This window comes from Ursus americanus, unplaced genomic scaffold (genome assembly GCF_024610735.1).
Source record: "Ursus americanus isolate L20-20 unplaced genomic scaffold, mUrsAme1.1.p SCAF_45, whole genome shotgun sequence".
Taxonomy (NCBI): Eukaryota; Metazoa; Chordata; class Mammalia; order Carnivora; family Ursidae; genus Ursus; species Ursus americanus.
Window position 1 is genome coordinate 2261654 of NW_028273627.1, and position 5436 is coordinate 2267089.

Here is a 5436-nt window from a genome sequence, read left to right on the forward strand (position 1 = left end):
CCCCCCTCGCCACACCGCCCATGGATCCTGCCTGCCGGCCTCCTCGGGGCTAATCCTAACCCTAGGTCGGCACCCAAGGGGCTCCTCCCAAGGGGCCTGGCACCGCAATGCCAGGGATTGGGGACCCCCGCCCCAGCGCTGGACTCACCCTCCGCCGCACCGCCACCCGGGCCTTTATTGGCGCCGCTGGTCATTCAGGGCGGGAGAATGTGCAGGGCACACCGAGCCCCTGGCGCATTTCGAAGGCCCCCGCGCCAAACTCTTGGGCCCCCGCTCCCACTCCTCAACGCCCTCAGCTCGGCCTGCCCCTCCGCTCGCTGCACATCCAGCAGATCGGGCTTGCAGGCCTCCTGGGGGCTAACCCGAACTCTAGGTGGGCTTCTTAGGGGCCCCTCTCAAGGGGCCTGGCGCCCCAACGCCTGGGATTGGGGACCTGAGACCCAGCGCTGGACTCACCCTCCGCCCCACCGCCACCCGGGCCGTTATTGGTGCCGCCTGTCATCAGGGCGGCAGAACGGGCTGGGCCCTCTGAGCCCCCAGCGACCTTGGAAGGCCCCAGGCGCCAAAATGTTTGGGCCCAGGCTCCTGCTCGCCAGCGCCCTCACTCCGCCCGCCCCTCCACTCGCCGCACAGCCGGCATTTTGGGCCTGCCGGCATCCTGCTTGCTAACCCTAACCCTAGGTCAGTTCCCGAGAGGCCCCTGACAAGGGGCCCGGGGATGCAACGCTGGGGATTGGGCACCCCAGTGCCCCAGGGCCGGACTAACACTGTTGCCCCTCCACCACCTGGGCCACTAGGGGCGCTGCCGCTCATTCCCGGCGGGAGAAGGGGCAGGGCCCTCCAAGCCCCCTTCCACATTCGATGGCCCCCTGACCCAAAGCGTTTGTTCCCACGTTCCCACTAGTCAGCGCCCTCACCTCAACCTGCCCCTCCGCTCGAAACACAGCAGCCGGATCGGACCTGCCGGCCTCCTGGGGGCTAACCCTAACCCTAGGTCGGTTCCCCAGGGGCCCCTCCCAAGGGGCCTTGCGCCGCCATGCCCGGGATCCTGGACGTCCTAGCCCCAGGGCCGGACTCACCCTGCAGCCACCCGCCACCCGGGCCGCTAGGAGCGCCGCCGGTCATTCAGCCGGGAGAATGGGCAGGGTCTTACAAGCCCCTGACGACCTTCGAAGGCCGCCCCAGCGCCAAAACCTGTGGGCCCACGGTCCCGCTCGCCAGCTCCCTCCCCTGGCCCGCCGCAATGCGCGCTACACAGCCAGTGGATTGGGCCTGATGGCCTCCTGGGGGCTAAGCCTAACCCAAGGTGGGTCCCCCAGGGGCCCATCCGAAGGTGCTTGGCGCCCCAATGCCAAGGATTGGGTACTCGAGTCCCAGCGCCGGATTCACCCTGCAGCCCCCCACCCCTGGGCCGCTAGGGGGCCCGCCGGTTATTCAGGGGGGGAGAACGGGCAGGGCCCTCTGAGCCCCCAGCGACCTTCGAAGGCCCCCGCGCCAAAATGTTTGGGCCCAGGCTTCTGCTAGCCAGCGCCCTCACTCCGCCCGCCGCTCCACTCACAGCACAGCCGGCATTTCGGGCCTGCCGGCATCCTGCTTGCTAACCCTAACCCTAGGTCAGTCCCCGAGAGGCCCATAACAAGGGGCCTGGGGCTACAACGTTGGGGATTGGGGACCCCTGAGACCCAGGGCCAAACAAACACTGCTGCCCCTCCACCACCTGGGCCACTAGGGGCGCTGCCGCTCATTCAGGGCAGGAGAACATACAGGGCCCTCCCAGCCCCCCCCCCGGACCCTCGATGCACCCGCTCCCCAAAGCGCTTGGGCCCACGCTCCCACTAGTCAGCGCCCTCACCTCAACCCGCCCCTCCGCTCGAAACACAGCAGGCGGATCGGACCTGCCGTACTCCTGGAGGTTAATCCTAACCCTAGTTCGGTCTCCGAAGGGCCCATCCAAGGGGCTTGGCGCCCCAACGCTGTGGATTGGGAACCTCCGAACCCCAGCGCTGGACTCACCCTGCAGCCCCCGGCCACCCGGGCCGCTAGGGGCGCCGCAGTGATTCAGGCTCGAGAACGGGTAGGGCCCTCCGAACCCCTGGCGAGCTTCGAAGGCCACCTGCGCCAAAACACTTGGGCCCACGCTCCCACTCACCAGCGCCCTCCCCTCGGCCCGCCCCCCCCTCGCCACACTGCCCATGGATCCTGCCTGCCGGCCTCCTCGGGGCTAATCCTAACCCTAGGTCGGCCCCAAGGGGCTCCTCCCAAGGGGCCTGGCACCGCAATGCCAGGGATTGGGGACCCCCGCCCCAGCGCTGGACTCACCCTCCGCCGCACCTCCACCCGGGCCTTTATTGGCGCCGCTGGTCATTCAGGGCGGGAGAATGTGCAGGGCACACCCAGCCCGTGGCGCATTTCGAAGGCCCCCGCGCCAAACTCTTGGGCCCCCTCTCCCACTCCTCAACGCCCTCAGCTCGGCCTGCCCCTCCGCTCGGTGCACATCCAGCAGATCGGGCTTGCAGGCCTCCTGGGGGCTAACCCGAACTCTAGGTGGGCTCCTTAGGGGCCCCTCGCAAGGGGCCTGGCGCCCCAACGCCTGGGATTGGGGATCCGAGACCCAGCGCTGGACTCACCCTCCGCCCCACCGCCACCCGGGCCGTTATTGGCGCCGCCTGTCATCAAGGCGGCAGAACGGGCAGGGCCCTCTGAGCCCCCAGCGACCTTGGAAGGCCCCAGGCGCAAAAAGGTTTGGGCCCAGGCTCCTGCTCGCCAGCGCCCTCACTCCGCCCGCCCCTCCACTCGCCGCACAGCCGGCATTTTGGGCCTGCCGGCATCCTGCTTGCTAACCCTAACCCTAGGTCAGTCCCCGAGAGGCCCCTGACAAGGGGCCCGGGGATGCAACGCTGGGGATTGCGGACCGCAGTGCCCCAGGGCCGGACTAACACTGTTGCCCCTCCACCACCTGGGCCACTAGGGGCGCTGCAGCTCATTCCCAGCGGGAGAAGGGGCAGGGCCCTCCAAGCCCCCTTCCACATTCGATGGCCCCCTGCCCCAAAGCGCTTGGGCCCACGTTCCCACTAGTCAGCGCCCTCACCTCAACCCGCCCCTCCGCTCGAAACACAGCAGCCGGATCGGACCTGCCGGCCTCCTGGGGGCTAACCCTAACCCTAGGTCGGTTCCCCAGGGGCCCCTCCCAAGGGGCCTTGCGCCGCCATGCCCGGGATCCTGGACGTCCTAGCCCCAGGGCCGGACTCACCCTGCAGCCACCCGCCACCCGGGCCGCTAGGAGCGCCGCCGGTCATTCAGGCGGGAGAAGGGGCAGGGTCCTACAAGCCCCTGACGACCTTCGAAGGCCGCCCCAGCGCCAAAACCTGTGGGCCCACGGTCCCGCTCGCCAGCTCCCTCCCCTGGCCCGCCGCAATGCGCGCTACACAGCCAGGGGATTGGGCCTGATGGCCTCCTGGGGGCTAAGCCTAACCCAAGGTGGGTCCCCCAGGGGCCCATCCGAAAGTGCTTGGCGCCCCAATGCCAAGGATTGGGGACTCGAGTCCCAGCGCCGGATTCACCCTGCAGCCCCCCACCCCTGGGCCGCTAGGGGGCCCGCCGGTTATTCAGGGGGGGAGAACGGGCAGGGCCCTCTGAGCCCCCAGCGACCTTCGAAGGCCCCCGCGCCAAAATGTTTGGGCCCAGGCTTCTGCTCGCCAGCGGCCTCACTCCGCCCGCCGCTCCACTCACAGCACAGCTGGCATTTCGGGCCTGCCGGCATCCTGCTTGCTAACCCTAACCCTAGGTCAGTCCCTGAGAGGCCCATCACAAGGGGCCTGGGGCTGCAATGCTGGGGATTGGGGACCCCTGAGACCCAGGGCCAAACTAACACTGCTGCCCCTCCACCACCTGGGCCACTAGGGGCGCTGCCGCTCATTCATGGCAGGAGAACATACAGGGCCCTCCCAGCCCCCCCCCGGACCCTCGATGCACCCGCTCCCCAAAGCGCTTGGGCCCACGCTCCCACTAGTCAGCGCCCTCACCTCAACCTGCCCCTCCGCTCGAAACACAGCAGGCGGATCGGACCTTCCGTACTCCTGGAGGTTAATCCTAACCCTAGTTCGGTCTCCGAAGGGCCCATCCAAGGGGCTTGGCGCCCCAACGCTGGGGATTGGGAACCTCCGAACCCCAGCGCTGGACTCACCCTGCAGCCCCCGTCCACCCGGGCCGCTAGGGGCGCCGCAGTGATTCAGGCTCGAGAACGGGTAGGGCCCTCCTAGCCCCTGGCGAGCTTCGAAGGCCACCTGCGCCAAAACACTTGGGCCCACGCTCCCACTCACCAGCGCCCTCCCCTCGGCCCGCCCCCCCTCGCCACACCGCCCATGGATCCTGCCTGCCGGCCTCCTCGGGGCTAATCCTAACCCTAGGTCGGCCCCCAAGGGGCTCCTCCCAAGGGGCCTGGCACCGCAATGCCAGGGATTGGGGACTCCCGCCCCAGCGCTGGACTCACCCTCCGCCGCACCTCCACCCGGGCCTTTATTGGCGCCGCTGGTCATTCAGGGCGGGAGAATGTGCAGGGCACACCGAGCCCCTGGCGCATTTCGAAGGCCCCCGCGCCAAACTCTTGGGCCCCCTCTCCCACTCCTCAACGCCCTCAGCTCGGCCTGCCCCTCCGCTCGCTGCACATCCAGCAGATCGGGCTTGCAGGCCTCCTGGGGGCTAACCCGAACTCTAGGTGGGCTCCTTAGGGGCCCCTCGCAAGGGGCCTGGCGCCCCAACGCCTGGGATTGGGGATCCGAGACCCAGCGCTGGACTCACCCTCCGCCCCACCGCCACCCGGGCCGTTATTGGCGCCGCCTGTCATCAAGGCGGCAGAACGGGCAGGGCCCTCTGAGCCCCCAGCGACCTTGGAAGGCCCCAGGCGCAAAAATGTTTGGGCCCAGGCTCCTGCTCGCCAGCTCCCTCACTCCGCCCGCCCCTCCACTCGCCGCACAGCCGGCATTTTGGGCCTGCCGGCATCCTGCTTGCTAACCCTAACCCTAGGTCAGTCCCCGAGAGGCCCCTGACAAGGGGCCCGGGGATGCAACGCTGGGGATTGGGGACCCCAGTGCCCCAGGGCCGGACTAACACTGTTGCCCCTCCACCACCTGGGCCACTAGGGGCGCTGCCGCTCATTCCCAGCGGGAGAAGGGGCAGGGCCCTCCAAGCCCCCTTCCACATTCGATGGCCCCCTGCCCCAAAGCGCTTGGGCCCACGTTCCCACTAGTCAGCGCCCTCACCTCAACCCGCCCCTCCGCTCGAAACACAGCAGCCGGATCGGACCTGCCGGCCTCCTGGGGGCTAACCCTAACCCTAGGTCGGTTCCCCAGGGGCCCCTCCCAAGGGGCCTTGCGCCGCCATGCCCGGGATCCTGGACGTCCTAGCCCCAGGGCCGGACTCACCCTGCAGCCACCCGCC